At 35.4% G+C, this 23,618-nt stretch overlaps 1 protein-coding gene across 3 annotated transcripts in view; it reads left to right on the forward strand.

Moving 5' to 3' along the window:
• Nucleotides 1-2,761: 2,761 nt before the first annotated feature.
• Nucleotides 2,762-23,618, forward strand: part of LOC118273661 (inactive dipeptidyl peptidase 10) — a 123,799-nt gene continuing 102,942 nt past the window's right edge. For 2 of the 3 annotated variants that reach the window (XM_050693660.1, XM_050693629.1), the window contains exons 1-2: nucleotides 2,762-2,991; nucleotides 9,504-9,761. The gene's annotated coding sequence lies outside the window, so the exon portion shown is untranslated. Of the gene's footprint in view, nucleotides 3,209-9,503; nucleotides 9,762-23,618 lie in introns of all 3 variants that reach the window. The other variant, XM_050693688.1, reaches the window with a different exon arrangement.

The raw sequence follows: 23,618 nt of genomic DNA on the forward strand, positions 1-23,618 counted from the left end.
TCAAGACTTATGGTGTATTTGGTAGACAAATAGCATTTTAGGGACGATAGATTATCGAGCTGGAGGTCCATTTTATTGGTCCTCCACTTAAGAGGGATAAAAAGTATAAACTAGTTAACGGGCTGACGGATCACGTGATGGTAAGCAATTTCCACCGCCCATAGACACCCGACACACCAAACGCGTTACAAGTGCTTTGCCGTACAATGCTCATCCACATTACATGCATTTTTTTTCATCCATAATTATACACTTCTAAGTACCGAGTCAAGACCACGGACTGGTAGTCGAAGCGTGGGCAGACTGTGAGACCTACCTCCAGGTGAATCGACGACATCGCCAAAGTCGCAGGGAGCATTGGCTTCCAGGATGCAGGTAACGAGTGGTATTGGTTTTCAGTTATATTATGTGCATTTTCACTGTACTAAAACACTTGAAAGTAAAGTTAAATATTTAAAACACACAAATAAAAGAGTCCAAAAAAAGAGAGAGAATAGAGAGTATTGTAGTTTATACACGTGGAAAATGCATTAAACATATCACCATGTTCGACTATCGATCTTTACTTTTATCTTGTAATACATAAAACGAATAATTTTAGGAAAATTTACATTTTCTTTTACCGTATGCAATATCCTTGTGTTGCCGTAAATACAATACATTTCCTACGTTTAGTTTCCGGAAGAATACATTTCGTCCCATTGTCCCGTCAGCAAGGATTTTGTCTCAGAAACTTGGGTTTTATGTTGCGCCTCGCAGTTATAGTACGGACAGTGATAGTAATTTAAGCTTGTTGTATTTTCTTTTTCATTACTAAAGTGTGAATAATTACTACAGATTGATTCAGGTTTGTTTTTTATGTAAGTATGTATGTGGGTGTTAAACTGAAAGAAAGAAAACACATAGGCAATCAAAAGAAAGTAAGTAAAATTTTGAAGCTAAAATATGTATAATTTGCCCCACTCTAGGATTTTTTTTAACGTGGCCCCACTCTAGGTTTTCTCCTGTGACTGTAACACCAGACCCGAAATAACATTTTGTGGATAACACAAAAAGATGCTCCATACGGGAATCGAACCCATTACACAATTTACACACAACCACCGCACTAACCGTGCTTGTGTATTCTTAACTCTTTGATCAGAATTTGATAATTTAGTTTTCAAAAAGCATTCTCTTACAAAATAAGTTATTCCACGGTATTGAAATACTTATACACAAGAAGGAACTTAATAGTAAAGGTGAAAATACGAGAAAATGCTTTACAACAATAATACTGGCGTAAGTGGAATGTTTCCTCCGTCAGGCTAGGTAACATAGTAATCTAGCTAACTAGAAATTCTTCCAAACTAACTCAATTACTCGCCCATAGAGGGCGCCACTTCCGAGTTAGGGGTCGTGGGTGCAATTTTATCTGCAGACATTTTTCACCAGATCAGCTGTTGAATGGAGAAGTGCAACATTAATATCAATAAAGTTTTCCTTTTCAAACGTTTTCCTTTTTCCTGCCTTTTATATTTCAGAGAGGAAGCTAAAGTGGAAATGATAGATAATCTTCTTGATATGATTCTGTTTGACATTTGTTAAGGTAATTTAGATTTATTGTAAGTGTTAGTATTTTAGTTATTTGATGGTGATAAAATAGTGTATGCTGCTATGCACGAGGCATTTCCATACAGATATATTCTTTTTTTTTAAAGCATTACACTAGGATTACACTAAGATTATCTCCTGTGTCGTGGGTGTGTTTAAAAACATACAGGTTCACATACATATGACACCCAGAGCCGAAAAAACAATTTGACACATACAAAGAGTGGCTCCGTGCACGAATCGAACTCGCTACATGCTGTGCGGCAACCGCTACCAGCCACAATGCCAACGTGCCAACTTTCTGTTCACCAATCTTAGTGACACAACAATAACCCTGAAATTATAGGTACGCAAGTTTTGTTTAGAAGATTTAACGTTATGTATTTACCAATTTGACTCTACCTAAATATTTCCAATGAAATAATCCCTATCCTATACATGTATCTAATTTTATTTTATGCACAGTCTTTTCTACAAGTGTATCATCAAATTCTACGAATCGGTTCGCTGTGATTGATATTCGCGATACTGCTGGTTCCAACAACCGCTTTCAGAGCATTTTGATTGTTCGTCACTTTATTGAAAACAATCGATTGGGATGGATGTTCAGTCTATCGAGGAAGAAGGTCTTTCATTGGCTTATTTTATAAGAAAGCTACTGTGGCCGCCAAGTGTAAGGGCAGTGAAATGTAAACATGATAATGTTTTACTCAAGTTTAAATTTTGTCCCGTCTGTAAGTTGGTCCCTGTATTTTGTTTAATAAGTCATATCAAAGTATTGTTTCTACTGTAACTAAAAATAATAGATTTGTTTGTGTTTCTAAAAACTTTAAGATAAATCTTTTCAGAAAATTTCACCATTTCTCCACATTAGTAAATAAAATAGTGACCTTGCCCGCAACGACCACCTAATACATCTGATAGTTCGGCTCTATTGAGCTTTACGGATGTGATGCGAAGAATTTCGCGGAGGGCATTAACACCGTCGCAATGAGCGGGGTGCGCGCGGCCCGAGCCCGGCGAGCACGTCTCTGCAGATGGCGGGCTGCGGGAGCACGCAAGAAAGCGTCGAGACAGATGCGTGACGCAGCGCGCAGGACCGCCCCCCGCCCCGCGGTGCGTGCCGCGCCCCGCGGTCCCTGCTCCGCGCGACACATCTCACAGAACACATCGATAATCGCGTGGTGCGTGAGCCCGCTGCGGCTCGGACTCGGGGAGGTAGTGAGCAGCGCGCGGCCGGCGTGTGCCGGTGCAGGCGGTGCGTGGCGCGCGCGTGGCGCGGGCGGGGCGCGCGCGTCGGCCCGGGCGCCAGTCGCTCGGAGGCAGGCGGGCGGCTCGCGTCGCCCTGCGCTCTCTCACTGCACCGCTGCAACGCTGCGCTCGCGAACTCGCGACAAGGTACGCGACGCGGCACCACACCGCACGCTGCACATGTTACACATTACACTCGAACATTTTTCATTCATCTTTTCGTAGTTTTTTGCTTTATTGTCGGTCGAATCCTAATCCGCGAAGGAACCTTCTCGGGCCGCGTATATTGCCTTAAATTATAATTTTAAAAACATGCAACGGTTACTTTGAAAATCATTTTGATACGCCGTCAAAATTTGTTCGGGTAAGTAAAATATTAAATATTTTCTACGACTTCCTTAAGGCTGTAACGAAATAGAAACAGGCATGCGTAAGCTCTCTAATGGCAGCCGAAATATAATGCGAAGCTGAGAGAAAAAGAAAATGTTGTGGAAATTTAATTTTCTTTGGTATTTGTAGGGAAAAAGGGAATTATTGTGAATGTCATTAATTTTATAATGGTTCTCGAGACGCAAAGACTGCGCTTCGTTTTATCTTAGAAGATGTCATGAGGGAGAAAACAGCAAAAGCACTGGCCTGTTGCCAAATGTCGACCGCGGCACACATCTTTCAGTAACAAAATATTTTAGAAATATCAGACATAAAATGTCTGAACATTTAAATGTACGTAGTGGACTGAGAATGTACATTCTCGATAACACGAGCACTGTCATCATTTGTACGTGTGATAAATGAACGAGCCGGGACACTCCGCGGCGTGTACCCTACCTGAGATAACTAATTACAAGTTAGCTCTACTTTCAGATACTACATTACATTACCGACCAGTGTTTTACTGAAACATCACATTAATTATGTCGTCCCATTTTTAAATATCTTCTAGATCGTTAGATATTTCAAAAATATACATTTTTCGCGAAAATGTTAATAACGGAAGAATAAATCTCTAAAATGGCGACCTCAGGGAAAATGTAATATTTTCGGGGCGTTCATTTTCATTTCAGTCGATTTTCTTTCATGATTATTTCTTTGGGATGTGACGCTCCATTTTACGATCCAAATTATGATAACGTGTTTGATGACAAACTTGTAGATAGATAACAAGGCGTCTGTCGCCTTGTGGGAATGAGTTCTTTGCTACTGGTGACTTATTGTACTGACTATTTAGCATATTTCTAATTAATTCATTTGAATAGATATCATATTCTCTGTGTGATACGTATGATATTTTAGTAGTAGTGTAGGCAAAATGTATAGGAATGTAAGGAGTGGGTAGTATGTAAGGAGCGCGTCTCAGCCCTGTCACCCCGTGGCGAATATTTGGCACGCGTCATCCCCATGTTGCGGATATCACCAACATTTCTTGTTTTATATTTTGGCTGAGTGCTGCCTTGATATCTCTTATTGAACGTAACGCAAATTGCTTCTTGTTCTTATTGTTTGTAAGATACATATTTGTATGTATCGTTTCTTGATTAAAAATTGACGACATGATACGTTTATTTGCTAAGTCTAGCCGGTAAATTGCAAACTATTGAACAATAATCACTAGTAATTCAATGACCCAATTAACACCTAGTATGCTAATTTCCAATAAACATTATTTTGTTCGCTCATGAAACCTTATTCACAGCACACAGGCATGTTTAGTGTTTCACAAATCATTAAACAACAAACAATTACCAAGTATTCGGTTATTTTACGTTTATTACCGAACTCATTTGTAACTGTTGGCATTATTCATTCTGCAAATGCATGTGAGAGCACCGCTGAGTTTCCCAAACTTACAAGTTCGTAAGTAAACATATATACCCCGACTTTGCCCCTCACACCCCGGGACGGCGACTTGCGAATTCCGGAAAACTAATAGTCAGGGGAAAATTGTCATTTCAGTTGGTGAGTTGCTGACGTTTCGGGCAATTTGTGAGCTATCCTCAAGAGATGCAATTTCCCCCTTCCGCCTAATTGCTCCCGGGGCTTGCTACTACAAAGCTAGTTACGAAACTGCCTCTCGGACCACTTGTGTCGTCTCGACCCCAATCAATTATGTGCCCAATGTGCCCGGTATGACCGATGTTCCACCGAGTCACGGTGAGATGGATCGGGAGGGCTAGAGGACTATTTAATAATTGCTTATTTGTGTCACTTTTACAGAAAATACAGGAAAATTAGTTATTTCGTATTAATATACAATCAATAAATGTTCGTCAAAAAATTCCATGGGTTTACCCGCACACAAAAGGTTTTCATCACACAATCTCCCATTTAGTATATTTCCTCATAAGATATTTAGATCGAGTTATTCAATTCAAATGTAACTTTGTAGCATTTGAATGATTCCAACGTATACGCGTAGACAGAAAATTCTACGCAATATTTTTGTCCCGACATTTTATTGCGGTGAATCGCGTTCGGATTATTCAGAGATACGTATATATTTATATATGTAAGTGTATAAAATTTTCAATGACATTGTGGCTGTCTGTCTGTCGAGTGCCAGACACTACGATGAATGGATTACAAATGTTTCCTACTAGAGCGCGTGGACACAAATGTTCATGATTCGGTCCACCTAAATAGTTTGCCCGTGTTATTATGCAAATAGTAATTAAAACAGTATAAATATGTATTATACTTATTGCGGTGTTGCACTTCACGTTTTCATTTTAATCATAATGAAATTTTGTGCAAATATTATTATTTTAGTTTGTTTATTTACTTGCTTAATTCGGTGTATTTTAATTGAATTGTACGTAATTCTTTGTAAAGTATAATTAGTTTATTTAATGTGTTTTATTTGATATTTAAAAATAACAAGAATGTATAGTATAGTAGTTTTATTAATTGTTATGACAGAAAGAGAAAGATTTTTTATTACGATGAGATTCATATGCGGTTTACAAAACTCTGTTTTGCTTTGCTACGAAGATGTAATAGGTAGCTAAACTGTGTGACCGTTTCCATTGATACTAAACTATGTATCTGAGCGAGGAAGATACCTAATTAAGATGACAAAAGAAGTCAGATTCGATCACTAATTTGCACACTTACTTACTGCCATATTCAAAGACATTTAAATCATCTACTTAACCCAGTCCTTAGCAATCGTTTTCGAAACAAAAAAGTTACTAAGGAATAGTTTAAATAATCATCAAAATATGTCTCGGAGTATGGCAGCTAAGAATCAATTTGCAAGATATAAATGCTTTTTCCTTTCTTTTAAATTATGACATCGCGATAGAACACAAATATTATCGTGTAGACATAATTTTTTTTTTATTTCTTGACTCTGCCACATAATATATTTACATGTTCCACATTTTTTTAAAGATTTCTTGACTCTGACATTGACTGAGTATGAAATGAGTTTCGATTTACGCTTGATTAATTCGAGACAGGTAAAGCCGTGTGTTAGCACGACAATACCTAATGGTATAATCTAGTTTAGCTAACACGATCAGGTTTCATGAAACCCTACACCTTGCTAGGGTTTAGTATTGGAATAATTATACGCAAATTAGTATTCTTATAGCCACTGGACTGTGTATAATCCTATTTATCCTCACTTGTACTTAAATCTTTGACACTTCGTTCTTGTAACTATTTTTCTTTTTCTTTATAAGATTTATTGTAACATATACGAATTAGCAAATTTACCTTATTTTCGGTTTTTTATGTTAACCGCCATGATAAATTTAAATGGGCCTTTCAAATTGTGATCAAAGTCAAAGTTAAATCATTCATTCCAATTAAACCATAAATACTTAGGTACTTTTGAAACGTCAACAAATAAAGAAATAAATAAATAATAGTCTTGTCAGATCTTCAACTTATGTGGATAGGTAACCATAATGTAGAGGACGCTCATAGTCTGTTAGTGGACTGTTACGAGCTGTTGATGTGATGTGTTGTCACAAACAGTGTTGTCTATTTGCGTTTTAGTCAGTTCTAATTTCATTTTAATACAGATTATTATTTATTTTGTTTAACGAACTAACTGAACAGAATAAATTATTTGTAAATCATTTTCCACTTTATTTATATAGTATTAAAGAACAAAACTCTATAGCGCAAGTCGCACCAACGTTAAAGTAAAAAATCCTTGAGCAAGTCCACGATATATCATGAAATATAGTTTTTTTTTTTAAGTTATCCGTTTTCTAGCTTTGTTCGTGTCTGTCGTACCATACTTTTTATATTGGACACGAAGATTCACTGGGGCGTTCAGCCGAAATCGAACCCGGAGGCACGTGTCAGTCTGTCGGGCAGGTATACCGAATTGAGGGCGAACGCAATTGAGTCGGAAAACTTAAGGGAAAAAGTGTAACAAAAAATACTAAGAGCTTTCACGTAGATAATGAGGGAATTTGAAACTTATCTTCATTAGAGGTTAAGAAACATTATAATATACTTAGAAATGTTCGGGTATTGGTAGACTTTATTTTGTGGGAAAAATTGCATATTAGGTGACTATATTCTGTTAGGTGTAGGTACCTATTTGCTAGCTTTTCTAGAGATTTGAAAGTTTATTTCATAAAAATATATCTTCCTTAAATAGCAATTTATAAATCTTGAAGGCTGCGGACTACCTAGCGGGCTACACCTCGAAAAGCAGGAGTAGGACGGGGTGAATTTTAGTTAGTAAGTGTCTGATACTCGGTCTCCTCGACCAAAGCGGAAGAAGGCATTGGATGTAAAATTAAGTCAAGAAATAATCAATGTATACTTAATCAAATACTTTAAAAAAAGTTCTTATTTTATTTATATAAGTGCTAAACCATTATAATTTTAAAATAATTCACGAATAAAAATTAACAACTATGATATAAAGTCTACCAAGTCTACCAACCGATTTCGAATTGAAAAACCATTGAGCAGAGCGCACGATGTCTATTGTTTTTAATTCTTCTTTTGCCTTTGGATGTAGGCGTTTAGTTCCAGTAGAATTTAATTAAAATCTGCGTTAAATTAAAGGAACTACAGCCTCTGATGTAAGAGTGGTCTGGCTGTTGAATGGGTAGAAGGAGACGACTGAAATTATAGTGGTTAGTGGTTTCCAGGCTTTCAAAAGCTTCTGTAATATATTTTGATTATACATGGAATTAATATGTGATGTCAATGTTGGAATTTTGCCCAAAAATGTATATGTGTGTGTATATTTGGTGAAACGATTCTAGTGATTCTAAAATTGAGAGTTTGTATTTTAGAGTTTTAAATGCATTACGTTTTTATATCAATAGTTTAGTTAGCTTTACTGATTATATCGTGATACGCTTTATTCTATGGTAATCGAACTCGAATTGAATAATTCAACGTGATTGTTTTTCCATAATCACTATATGAGTAACCAGACTATCTACGATGTAAACAGCGCCTCATCGGATTAATGCTGCTGTATCATTTTCCCATTTCCCCCATAGTACATCGCACGGTGCCTCCTCCAGACTCGTCGGCACCACTCGGCCTCACTCGGCCCCACTCGGCTCCACTCGATCACGACGCTAATTTAAACACCGATCCGTTACCTACACCTACGTAGATAACATACATTTTATCTCGTTAGTCACTACGAGTATTTTTCTCGTAAAACCCCATCATTTTCCGAATCCAATTTATCACAAACTCACTCCGCATACGTTTGTCGCTGTTGTGACCTGATTTCTTACTAATGGCCGCCAATAATAAAAACAATACATAACGCGATATGAAAATAGTTCGCGGGCGGAATGTGTATTATATGCAGATCCCCCAACGTTGCCGGCTAATATTCAAATAGATAAATCAAATGTCTAGTCCTGCCGGCTTTTTGCACGGCGAAGATTGATGGCGAAATTTTTGCAAAATTTCTTAGGGATGTTGATCGTCGGCTATTACGTAGAGAGGCTTTTGTACGAATGATAATACGGTCCGAGGGAACATCGAGCGTTCTGATTGCAGAGCCGAGATATGTTCTGTTGAAAACTGGCTTAGTCACGTCCGCGGCCGGCAGCGCCAGGCCTGAGCGGTAAACAATCGCATATACACCAAATTGTATATCAATAGGTGTTCTGTATTGATCACTTTCTCCATAACATGACTTGCTGCGTAATCGCGTTATTTTTATGGTAATAAACCCCGTACCATCCCAGAATATGTAAGAAATGTCAAATAAAGGTTTGATCAGGTTTTCTGTTGAAGTTACACGATTAGATTGTTCGAATCGCAAACGTCGCGTGACTTAGAGCAGCCCTGTATCATTTTTATTGGCTAAAAATAAATATATTAATGTTTCTGGCGATAGACACGTGAATGTAATCCGAGATTTAGGTTCTACTTAGGTCGCGATACCATTCATTTTTGGCTATCATTTACCGTTCCATTCTGAACAAAATTGACAAATGTATCGACATAAATAGGTAACTTGCCATTTAATGGCATGAATGATTTTCCAATTTATTTTGAGAAAGACATAAACAATGTCAAAATATCAAATCGAACTTTTGGGATAAATAACAGTGATTAACATAAAACATTTTTTTCGTACAAAGTCATTCATCAGACTCATTTCGAATCATCACTTTGAAAATTGTGATTATTTAAAGCGTGTATTTTTGTTTCAGGTGCCAGTGTTGGACGGACGCTCAGTTAGGTCAGACGGTCAGTTGTGTAAGTCAGTCAGTCAGTGCTTAGTTGAGTCAATAATCTAAGTAAAGTGCCTAAGTTACATCTCTTAGAACATTCATAGACAAATAGACGGTGTAGTGTAGTGAACATTTGTGTAGAATTTTTCAGTGAACCGTACTCATATTGAATTTGGAAGATAGTGGTGTTTTTTTCGAATTCGAGCAGCGCTTCTGTTCGCCGATTATGATATAAAGGTAAGCTATGACTTTCTTTAAGAAATTGCATTTGGTTTTCCGACGTGAATAGGAACCTTTTTAGGAAATTACTCCTTGCTATATATGTTTTTTCGAATTCGATTTTTATATGTTTTAATCTAATTTGAAATTGGTGATTCTTTTCTAATTTGGCGTTCGTGTTATCTAACCTCATTGGCACATTCTTTTCCAATTTTAAAACCCGTATGTAATTCTAAAGCGCCATTTTTATGGCACTAGGGATGTCTCAAACATTTTTTAGTTTAAATAATTTTAAGATAAAAAATTATGAAATATTGTTACGATGATCGAAGCAATTTATCACAGCACCGTAAGTGAATATTATTTATGTAACGAAGGATTTTCAACTATATAACTATAAGTGTAAGCCATAAATTAAAACTGAAACGAGGGCACAACTCTGTTTACTATAAACAAAGCTTATTGGCAACTATATTCATATTTACATACTTACGAAATTCTTTGTGTAGCAAAACAACATTTTTTAGACCGACTTTTAAGTGACCTTGTGTCTCATTTAGTTTGTGTTTGTTTTATGGATTAGTTTTCAAAATTAGGTCATAGTAACTTACAATATAGTTGGTTATAAGTAAAATGATAAGTCTATGCATTGAATTAAGTATAGGTACATAGATAAGTCTATGAGTATTATTGCAATCTGAGGATATTTTTTCTTCTGAGTAGGGTAAAGTACGTATTAATAAATCTAAAGTTGTTTATTATTTATTCAAAATTTTCTGCGTAGTGTTGTTTGTTATTGACCGATATTTGGCAGTAGGCCCATCGTCATGGAATTATTAACATAATTGAGGAACATACTAACGTATTTATAGTATTATCTGTCTATGCAGTGAAGAAGTAAGAAACTCATACAAATTATAATTCCTCATGTGAACTCAGAACGTTGATGATATTAAAATAATACAAAATTCTTTATTTTTCTTTAACAAATTTCTTCTTATAATAAACTATTTGTTGAAGTCTCCTTTTAAGCATGTAATGCCTATATCAAGAGGTTCCGCTCTTCCTTTACGTATTAACAGCATAGCAAGAGACATGTAAACATAAGTTTTGTGTTTTAATTTAATATTTTAGTAGGTAGTACTTTATTATACTTAAGAAAGGTGTATGAATGTATAAATTCATTGGAGTGTGAATAAAATAATGGCCAGCATTAATTATAGCATAGATGAAAACTACGCATAAAATAAACACACACACATAATTATAACCTATCCCTTTTAACACAAGGGCCATAAACAATTTAAGCGCTCCAAATACCAAGTGCCACTTTGTTTTGTCTATAAAACGTTGAAAAACAGAATTAATTTCCTCGTTATCGTTATACAGTAGGATCAGATCGTTATAGCTGTGATACCGTTGGCAAGGGTCCAGGTTCGCGACACTAGCCATGGCCTTTCTTGAGGTTATCCACATTAATCTAAACATAGTGTACGCACTTGTAATTATTACTATCTGTGTCTATTCGCGAATTTTGAGAAGTATAGTTTTGAGGATAGAGAAACTACAAGACTGTTAACAAATATTTGTAAGATAGGTATGTAATGTTGATCGAATACAGCGTTCTTCATGATGATTTTTAACAATGTCTGCAGGCATTTAGACGGAATTTACTAAAGTCAAACAGATGGTTCACTTGAGTTGGTAAAAAACCGCTCACAAAACTGCTGCAACTCCCTTAAGCCAGGATCTACAGTAGATACAACCATGAAAACACTAGCATACTGAAATCTGGTGCGTCCAAGGGACATGAATCCCGCAACGAAATAAATCCGAAGATATTATTAGAGAAGAATTAAAAATAAAACGAAGGGGTCCACTGTAGGATTAACACATTTATACCAATATAGTTGGTGTCATCATTGCGTAGGATGCCGAAGTAAATAAATATATTCATCATCTTCACTATAAGCCGGAAGATGTCCACAGCTAAATAAAGAGGCGTCCATATAAATTAATTTATTACTTTAATGACGTAGTTATTACTAAGATTAGCTCTTACATCTAAATTTATCTAGACTAATAAATAATATTGGAGTGTCTGTTTGTAATATTGAAATAACCGCTTTTTACACTACATGCACACGAATATACATACGACACATACACCAAAACCATTTTTATCTGCCTGCCTGTCTGTCTGTTCCGGCTTAGAAACTTTGAAATGGCTGGACCAATTTTGACGGGACTTTTACTGACAGATAGCTCATGTACTAAGAAGTAGGTTAGCCACAAAGCCCGCAATCCACACGAGCGAGGCCGCGAGCATAGTTTTATCATAATTTTGTATACACATGCATATTTTAGTTGTTGTAAATAGTAAAAATAAAATAGAAAGAAATGCAAAAACGTCGCTTACTCTAATAATAACGAAGTCTAAACAAACGGATATAATATTAAAGGTATCTTTAGTGAACCGGTTAAGAGATTAAGGTCCGGTAATGCCGGGCAGCCATCAGCTATTGGAGCGCCACCTGCGCCCAGCATCGGCACTAATCCTTAGAAATTACTCCCAATATCCAACTCTTGAGATTAATGGGGATCTTAATAGGTGCTTGACTTTTCTTTCACGTTTTATTTATTTCTTGGTATGGTTGTTTAGTCTAATGGAAGAGTTTGTGCACATAACATGAATCCATGTAAATATTTTTTAGTAAATTACGTTTAGAAAAACCGCCTTCAACCCCCTCTTTTTGGAAGTTGATTAATATTCTAAAACCCACTCCTATGTATAACAAACAATTTTCTGTATCCGAATTAAAATCGGTTCGGCCAATTGTGAGATAATCACGCATAAACGTACACACATCAGTTAATAGACCCAAACACATTTACAGAGTATCTATGTAATGTTATCTATAACACAAAGAGTGAGCCCTACTGAACGCCGTATTGCGAGCAATCTTTTAGACTTAGTGCTATTGCTATTTTTTTTTTAAATGCCACCACACTGGTAATGTTTTGTAGAAATAATTACTAACTTTATTTTATAAACTAGCTTTTGCCCGCGACTTCGTTCGCGTGGAATAGTGACTTCCGGCAAATTTTTGGTTTTAACCACATAGTTCCCGATCTCGCGGGATCTCTTCAAAAATGAGATGTGGAAGATATTCCAGGGAACTCTTCAAAAATCAACATAATGAGCTCTGCGTTTGAATTTAATAGATGTATACTCACTTAGGGCATTGAAAAAATAGTTTAAAAACGGACTTAAACTAACTTAAAATTAAAGAAAGCTACGAATTACGAATTTATAACAATTAAAAAAGAAACTATATTACAACCTATCCTCTATGCTATAATAACCAAGCTTAAACTAAATAATTTAAAAGAAACGACTTAAATCTAATCTAATTAATTTATAAATTAGACTTACAATTTTATTAAAAAAACTAACTACAGTAACTACTAATAATCGATATCAAACTAAACCTACGTTAAATAGTTTAACCAAAAAACCAGGAAAACCCAACAAATAAACTTATTAATTGACAAATACAACGAAACCAATTTAGAATATACGAAACAGCAGGACCACTACAGACAAATAATGATACGACTGTACTCTACGATAGTACCGAAGCGCTCGGCCGATACCCAACCAAATGAATGTAACGAAACTATCTATTTCAATCCTAACGCCATCTATCGAGGATAAAGACAACTTGGATTATTTATTTATACTCCGTTCGGGCATTTTCTTTGTACTAAAAGTTTAATTATAATGATATTATTTTTTTCATACCTTTTTACTATTTATTTACTTTTTTTCGATGAATTAAAACAATAACATGAACCGAAGTCGTGTAACGATCGACATAGAATTATCTATACTCCGTTAGAGCATTTTCTTTGTACTAAATGTTACATTATATTGATATTATTTTTTTCATACCTTTTTACTATTTATTTACTTTTTTTCGATGAATTAAAACAATAACATGAACCGAAGTCGTGTAACGATCGACATAGAATTATTTATAAATAATTTATTTTTATTTTTTGATTTTTGAAATAAAAATATATCTATGTCCTTTCTAAGGTTCTAAACTATATCTGTACCAAATTTCAACCAAATCCGTCAAATAGTTGCGGAGATTAATGGTATAAGCATAGAATGTTCGACGTGATTCTTTAATTTGACATAACTTTTTTATTTATGAACCGATTGACATGAAACAAACACTAAATGTAAATTTAAGCATCCCACAATATATTCGTGAAAACCGCATCCAACTCGGATCAGCCGTTTCTGAGATTAGCGCGCACAGACGAACAGACAAACAGACAAACAGACAAAAAAAGTTAATTACATTTTTGGGTTCGACATCGACATAACAATAACCCCTGCTATTTTTTTTATTTTTATTTTCAATGTACAGACAGCACTTTTCTACGATTTTATTATATGTATAGATATAGATAAAGTAATCTAAGATAGCTAGTGGTCTTTAACACATCTTTATTATGTGTTCAGATGTTCAGATAATTTTACAAGTCATTACTTCCAACTTCATATTTTATGATCTCGTCCGGTGTAGTCGTTTGGTGATCGTTTGCCAATAAATAGTGACTCGAGATACGTATCACCTGAGCTAAAGTGAAGCTGTTATGTTTGAAAGTAATTTTGTGAACATTATTAGATCCTAAAATTCTGATTTATTGGTTGGAAATAGTTTTAGGGTGTATATACAGTCAATGTTTTGAACATTTCTCAGTTAATTAGCCCTCGAAGTCTAGAGTAAGAATAACCACGACTCTTTCATAACAAACGCACATGTAGATGTTTTTGTATTAAAAAGTCCTAATAATCAATAATTTACATTTACTATTGTAATTTTCAAATACTACACAACCTCCAAAAGTCGTGACAGATACTTTTCTTCTTTACTTTTTTTACCACTTCCATTCTTCCATTTTTTATCGTGTAATATTAGTCGTATATTGTATTAGTATTATATTAGCTTTTTTTCAAAAGCCAAAATCGAAATCCTGATTGAAAAATCTGTAAAAATCAGTCCCAAAATCATTGAATTGAATAAATCAATAAAAATATGCCATTACAATTTCCATAATTGAAACATTATTGTGTGTTGGTTTATCACGAATTGCATCGCATCTGCCTCTGCAGTGGATTACATTGATTGAATATGTAAATATGCATTGACCAGTTAACAATAAAAAGAAATAAATCTGATGGTGTATGTTTCTTCATCATCGAATTATTTATAAATACGGTTATTTTTATTAGAAGCCTTTCATTTGGACTGTACAGATGGTATACAGCAAATTACTTACCCTTTTTTTGTTGACTGGGGGAAACCTTCAAAAGGTACCCAGCTTTTTGGGGAAAGAATTAGGGAGTGTAGGATTTTTTCCTCACTAAAACTTCCCCGGTGGCCAATATCTGCACCTAAAGGAGACACCGGGTCCTCTTAGTAGACCAACCCCGGAACACATACTTCTCAAGCAATCTCTCTTAATTCTCTACTGAAACTACACTCACCATGTAACTATTAACCGATTAATTATTAATTAAGCGCAATTTATTGAAATTTTATTACAATGCAAGTATACCGACACAATCCGGCCATAAGCCGCTTCTCACCAACTAAATCCAGTTACCGATAATTTTGTAAACATTCACAGTCACCTGAAAGGCTTAATTAACCAGAAAATGATACAAAGAGAACTGAAATCCTGTTTACACATTCACACAGATTCTTAAATAGATTGTTCCTACCTTTAGTACGAGTTTTCTTTGCATTTAACGAAAACGAAACGATACCGCGTTCGGCGCTCTGATTGGTTGGTTTATTCGAGCCGGCACCGTCACTTAAATTATTTCACCGGAGTTTACCTGTCTCATGAATGTGATTCGAATTTCGGTTTATTTTCAAAGCTTTCAATATAACTATTTTATTTGCGTCCAAAACTAAAAAACCAAGCATTAGGTACGTTCGCCACATGAGTAAAGATAATTTGTAGCTGCAGACTACCAAGCCAGCTAACCGAGGCTCCGGCTCGAAAAGCTGGACTAGGAACGGGGTAGTTTTTAGTCAGTAAGACTCTGACACTCCCTCTTAATTCGACCTAGGCGGGAGAAAAACATTGGATGAGTTTCCCCCTTAAAAAAATTAGTAGAGAGAATAAATAAAAACTTACTCTTAACCGATAAACAGATAAATAGGAAAACTCAATAGTTTTTACTATTCACATGATTAGCGTAAACTAATAAACATCTCAACTACAATAAAACCATTAATTGCCATGTTAAAGTATGTAGTAGTAGATACTTTAAAGATGCCAATGATTGTCAGTGTATAGCAAATGAAACAGATTGCCACTAGCAGGTAATTTGTCAGCGCTCCAGTAAACAGCTGACTAGTTCAGCGTGATATGTAAGGACAGCTGACTTCGACTGTCTGTATATGTATAATATAACACACAGAAAAGGAATATATGTATGTGTTTTTGTACAAAAGTATTACTGGGGTATTTTCGGTTTTTCGAAAAAATCTTAGTAGTAGCACGGAGTCTGTAATTGTGTCCAGTATATGGCAATAGGCTAACCCCCTATTACATGGGACTTATAACACAAATGGTGAAAAGTGGGTGTACATTGTATAGCGGCATTACGTGTCGTAATGATTACCTCTGCCTACCCCTTCGGGATGGGGCCCAGTAGGGCTGGTGCCTAATCCGGAGCTGCGGACTACCTAGCGGGTTTACCGGGGCTCCGGCTCGACGGGCAGGTGTAGGAACAGGGTGGTTTTTAGTCAGTAAGAGTCTGACACTCCCTCTCGCTTTGCCCAAGGCGGGAGAAGTCATTGGATGATTTTCCACCATCAAAAAAAAAACCCCTTCGGGGATAAAAGGCGTGACGTTGCTTTTGTACAAAACTATGCTTATATAAGTTTTTAAACTGACACTAATACTAATATTAGAACTAGTACTTAAGTTGAACGTGTAAATAGCCAGAACAGTTTAAAAATATGTCTCTAAAAATACGAGCTGAATATTGGCTCTCAGTTCATAAAAGTACCACTATCAATTTTTAAATCGCGTGAACTTTCGCAGCTAGACTGAACTCGACAAACTTCTAGTTTGTCCTCCAATTTCTCACAAAAAAATAACAACCACGATTCCAATCTACATTTGTAATTTATAACATGTACAGATTAAAAAGATTATCATTAATTCTAATTTAGACGACAATTCATTGCGTGTAACGCCTATATTTGTTAAAAAAAAACGCTGTTATTTTTTTGTAACAGACGTTATATTTTACGAAAATAGTAATCAATCATAAGTTTCAATTGTAGTGTTGGTGTTACACGTAATATTCTGATTAGAACTTGGTGCTGGTCGGCACACCCCTAGATTTCAATCGGGTTGGCGGGAAATACGCAGTAAATACCTGTTTATGGCGCCTGGAATACCTCACGTACGGCCAGGTACGGTCAGATTGTGCTGCATAGCAGAATATTATAGTCAGCGTTCTCTAGAGGTAGAAAGAGACGTAATATAACCTTTCGTCGTTGTTTTACCGCTTTATTACTAGAAGAGAATTCATTTTTGAAAAGGTGTGTGTGAAAAATATATCTTTTACGCTATATTATCTTATTTTTATTTATTTTTTTTGCATCGACTTCTAAACTAGCAGTTGGTAGACACAGGCAGTACAATGAAATTTATTTTTTTTTTGTTTTTAGTTTAATGTTTATAGTAATTGGAAGTCGGTTTTTAAAACGTAGTTTTAATTTTACGTACATACAAATATCACCTGTCTCCCATGGAGGTAGGTCGAGACAATGGAACGTCAATTGCTATAATTCTTACACACCTCTTTCGCTTCAAATAAATTATAATTATTATAAATTACTCGCTAGACATCTGTTCAGAGTCATGTACTAGTTTATGACTGTTCACTGAGTAAAACTACATTCTATTGCTAATCGAGAATAACTTGTAATCGGAAAACTCGGTAAAACATACATTAAAAGTGTCAATTAGACTAGGAACCATAAAGATCTTAATATTACTGGTTTTGTAAGAATGTAAGTCTTTCTATGGAATAAGTAGGGACATTGTAACAATTGTTAGGTCTCCGCCACAAAGGCTAGACTAGTTTGAAGAACAATGACTGCTTTCAAAGATACCTCGTTCGATAGGTATTGATGTATTTGATATACTTACTACGTATGGTTGCATGGGTGTAATATTTTTGAATTAGTACCTCTATGAATGAGTCTTTTTACAAGTTTTTATTCAACTTCCAATGTATATGCGTGTATCGGAGCTGTGGACTGCCTACCGGGTTTACTGGAGCTCCGGCTCTAATAGCAGGAGTAGGAACGGGGTGGTTTTTAGTCAGTAAGAGTCTGACACTCCCTCTCGCCTCGTCCAAGGCGAGAGAAAACTGAATGATTTTCCCCCCTTAAAAATATGTATGATGCGTGTATGTAAAATTAATGAATGTAGGTATGTGTGTGAAGTGGAATCTTGCAACTAAATTTTGAAGCAGATATCTTCAACCGATTGAGCTCAATTGTATACACGTTTAGTTTGCATCACCATAAATGGTAAGCGAAAAGGTTTCTAATTTAAATTAGATGAAAATTCAGATTCAGATTAGACCAATAGTTCTTTTTATATGTTATCTAATTCTATGTTATACAAAGTTAATCTGAACAACTTTTGCGTAATAATATAAATGAAGAAAAACCTTGAATATGAACCTTAGCATTGGGCGGTACTGATAACGAATCGCAGATGGCACTGCGCACATACTCTTGGCACTCTGACTATTACTAGTATTTCCTATGTGACACATACGTCGGCTCCAATTAGAATTACGAGCTAAATATAGGAATGCACCATATTCACAACATGCACTATAAGTAGATATTTCTGTATCGTGAGATGACATCTTAAATTAATTGAAATATATTATTCAAGTAACTCACGTGAAATGTTTGAACAAAAGTCGACTAGTTTCGAGCAACGCCGGGTCTCATAATCATAAACTGTGTGTATGACCGTCGACGCTCAGTTGGTTGTGAAATGGCAAATTTTTTACTAGTTCAACCTTTCCATGAAGCAGAAAAGCGTCGACGGTAGGTGCAATAAGTAACATTTTATGGTATTTTGGTACTTTGTAAATCACCTCTCATCACTACATAGTATAAAACAAAGTCGCTTTTTCTGTCCCTATGTCCTTTTTTATGCTTAAATCTTTAAAACTACGCAACGGAATTTAATGCGTTTGTTTTTTATAGATAGAATGATACAAACGGAAGGTTTATATGTATGACTAGCTTTTGCCCGCGACTTCGTTCGCGTGGAATAGTGACTTCCGGCAAATTTTTGGTTTTAACCAAATAGCTCCCGATCTCGCGGGATCTCTTCAAAAATGAGATGTGGAAGATATTCCAGGGAACTCTTCAAAAATCAACATAATGAGCTCTGCGTTTGAATTTAATAGATGTATACTCACTTAGGGCATTGAAAAAATAGTTTAAAAACGGACTTAAACTAAAGAAATATTATAATCTTTCCGAACTTAAGATGAAAACTAACTTAAAACTAAAGAAAGCTACGAATTACGAATTTATAACAATTAAAAAAGAAATGATATTTCAACCTATCCTCTATGCTATAATAACCAAGCTTAAACTAAATAATTTAAAAGAAACGACGAAATCTAATCTAATTAATTTATAAATTAGACTTAAAATTTTATTAAACAAACTAACTACAGTAACTACTAATAATCGATATCAAACTAAACCTACGTTAAATAGTTTAACCAGAAAACCAGGAAAACCCAACTAATAAAATTATTAATTGACAAATACAACGAAACCAATTTAGAATATACGAAACAGCAGGACCACTATTGTTCAATTTCGTACTTATAGTACGGAATTGAACATGCGCTGTATGTCCGGAATAAATTTATTTTTTATTTTTTGATTTTTGAAATAAAAATCCTATGTCCTTTCTAAGGTTCTAAACTATATCTGTACCAAATTTCAACCAAATCCGTCAAATAGTTGCGGAGATTATTGGTATAAGAATAGAATAGTGTTCGACGTGATTCTTTAATTTGACATAACTTTTTTATTTATGAACCGATTGACATGAAACAAACACTAAATGTAAATTGAAGCATACCACAATATATTCGTGAAAACCGCATCCAACTCGGATCAGCCGTTTCTGAGATTAGCGCGCATAGACAAACAGACAAACAGACAAACAGATAAACAGACAAACAGACAAACAGACAAACAGACAAACAGACAAACAGACAAACAGACAAACAGACAAACAGACAAACAGACAAACAGATAAACAGACAAACAGACAAACAGACAAACAGACAAACAGACAAACAGACAAACAGACAAAAAAATAGTTAATTACATTTTTGGGTTCGACATCGACATAACAATAACCCCGGCTATTTTTTTTATTTTTATTTTGAATGTACAGACAGCACTTTTCTACGATTTTATTATATGTATAGATACATGCATAATATATCACCATTGCAACCATGTAAAGCTGGGGCTGGTCGCTAGTATATGAATAGAATATTCTAGAAGTTAAAACAGAGTTCTTAATTAATAAAATGATCCCGTTGTGACCGTTTACATCAACTAAACCATGAATACTATTGCAATTTTCATAGCCATTCCCATTCATTAAACTTATCGCAGCTTCGGTCGTTAGTACAGGCCACAGAACAGTTTAAGCTAATTTAGGCTTGAATCCGATATGTTGCTTTAGGCTTTAGAGCAACAAATCGAATATCACGCTAATTGTGATAATTCGTTGATCTCTCTAGATACCGGGGACTATTAAGTTGGATTGTGTTCGGAATCATAACACGAGTTCCAAGCTATTAACGAAACTATTAATAGGGAAATTAGGTAAATATTTGATTGTACTGGTGTTAGGCACTTCGTTGGTAGAAAACTATGATAATGTAGAAACTCTTTATTCTTTATTTAAGCTCAATCTCCGATTTAATCTAAACGATTTTGAGATGTTCCTTTCCTTATATAAACCCTTTAAGTACCTCCTTGGGCTTTGATTTTTGTTTAGCTTGACCAGTTTTTTGTTTGGATCAAATTTAGTCATTGACATTTAACCACCTTCTTAATGTTCGATCGATCTGATATTTGGTACCCACTCTTAATCTTGATGACCATACAATATAAAGTCATTAAAACTGTTTTAAATAAAAAATATTTTTCTGTATTACTTGTTTAATTTTCATTTATTTTTAACCATAATAATTGCATAACCTATAGCTAGAGTTTGCATATTCTATTTCCAGATCATGTCAAACAAAAATACCTTCTAGTTCTTACCATTACGAATCACCCAATAGTACTTCAGATTATGGATTTCTGCACCGTTAATAGTCATAACAGTCTTTATTACTCAGCGTACCTCTTTGAATAATACAGGCGTGATGTTATATTTAATGTGAGGGACGCTGATGGCATTATATTCGCTTGTTTACTGTTATGTTATGTGCCATGTGGCTTCACTTTACTCTATCGGGATTGGTTTCCTTAATACTAAATGGTGAGTGGTCGTGGTGACTTCCTTATTTGTCTTATAGAGTTTTTATAGGGTTGCATAAGTTAGATGTGCTTGCTGTGTCGATAGTGAGTCTTTCAGTGTACCTATAATAAATTGGAATGAGAAAATATTGACATTAAATTGTAAGATTTTTAAAAATGTCGTTGTGTGAGTTTTCACTTCTAATGTATGAGAGTGCACGTTCAAAACCTCCCTACGGCAAGTACCAATGTGACTTTTTCAGAGTTATACATATAAACATTTTAAGATTAATCAAGTGCCATTGACAAACGGTAAAAAAAAACATCGTGAGGAAACCTGCGTTTATAATTTCTGATTATAAGTTTGGAATCGCCAACCCTAATTGAGCAAACGTGATGATTAATGCTCAAACCTTTTTCGTGCGAGTAAAGGCCTTTGATTAGCAGTGGCCACTTATAGGCTAATGATGTGATGTGTGAAGATTTTCATCTTTGAATGTTGCCTCGACAAATTTGACAGTATCTTACATATTTATCTTAAGCATGTTTTACTTTTCCGTGTAGTGAATAATGAGTTATTTTAAACAACTCACATACCAAGTCTGCAGATTATGACAGACCCCCCTGATGTAGTAAAGACTTCATAGTCCAGTAGTGGACAGTTACGAGCTATTAATACATTAATGTAGACAAATATGTGCTTCGTGTGTGTAAGTCATAATGTTGACACGAATGGTGTAATAAAAAGGATAATGGTAAGGCTTCTGTGGTGACCGATAATGTGCTTTATTACCAAAGCCGTTAATATGAACTACTTATCCTATTCACACATACTTAAAGGTATTCTTTACATTTCAATTTTAGTATTAATGGTAGTTTTGTCTAATTAGAGCTACGGAAGACCTAGCGTGTTGCCGATGTTCCAACGCGAAAGAAAGAGTAATAACAGGGTGGTTTTTAGTCAGTAAGAGTCTTGCACTCCCTGGCCCAAGCGAGAGAAGTCAGTCAAGTGTAAGAGAGTTTCAAAAAGTCGATTAAGGGACTACACATGAACACTCAATTCCAAATAAACTTCCTTTCTTCATAGGCATAATCCATATTTTTACATTACTCGTACATTCGTTTATGCAACATGTGAGCATTAACTTGAGTATGCAACATTCAAGCAAGAAAATAAACAAGATAATAATTCATCTTTAACAAGAATAACTCGCTAAGCTGTCGATACACAATAGGCTTACAAATATCACGATTCTATATGGGATACTTGTGAATATTAAGTATACTGAATATACCAAATAGAGAGGCTTTGAGTGTTCCGTATTCTTGCCAAGAGCTAGCAGATATTGTTTTATTTCATCTCATGATTACGATCAAATATATTGTTTGTGTTCTTTCCTTATGGAGATAAGCCTGATTTAAGATACAATGGGTGTACTAAGAGACTTTGACCTTGGGAAGTACAAATGTATGCCGTTGTAGCTGTAGTACGCAAAGTTGTAGTTGCCAAGGAATCAGTAGGGCGATCATTCGTTTGGAAAGATTTTTATTATCTACGTTTTTTTCTAGGAATAGCATAGCGCCAGTGTTTTATTGCCTTTACTTCTCCCGCCCTTGGCAGGCGAAAGGGTTTGTCAGACTCTTAATGACTAAAAACCACCCGGTTCCTAGTTCTGCTTTTCGAGACGGAGTACCGGTAAACCCGCTAGGTAGTCCGCAGCTCCGGATCATAATTACCAGGTGTCTTTAATACATTTTATAATCACATAGTCTAAAAGTATATACTCACAAGCCCCAAAATCCACTACAACACAACACTTAAACATTCCCACAAAATAAATCCTAAACACAACTTAAATACCTGCATATAAACGCGGCCCCTATGCATTATGTGCTCAACCGTCGAGCAAACATCTCTAAAGCGAGGACCGACCTTTAATTTACCATTCAGCCCGAAGCCATTAGTCTATGTACTAAACACCTACCCGTATTATAATGCACTTAGTACTGACAATTCACTTGAAGGTGCCACCTAGTCACCTAGGTAATCGACTAAAAGCTCTGAGAATTGAGACGAACGCTTTCAAAGTACAGTCGACAGCAGATCGACCTATACCTATTTGGCGATAACATCCAATGTATTTTCGACTTTACATCAGTGTAGAAAAGTTGAAAATGTAATAGAGAATATAGAGAAGGATAGGTTGATTTGCTTGTGATGGTACAATCGATG

Source organism: Spodoptera frugiperda, chromosome 1 (assembly GCF_023101765.2).
Source record: "Spodoptera frugiperda isolate SF20-4 chromosome 1, AGI-APGP_CSIRO_Sfru_2.0, whole genome shotgun sequence".
In the NCBI taxonomy this organism is placed as follows: domain Eukaryota; kingdom Metazoa; phylum Arthropoda; class Insecta; order Lepidoptera; family Noctuidae; genus Spodoptera; species Spodoptera frugiperda.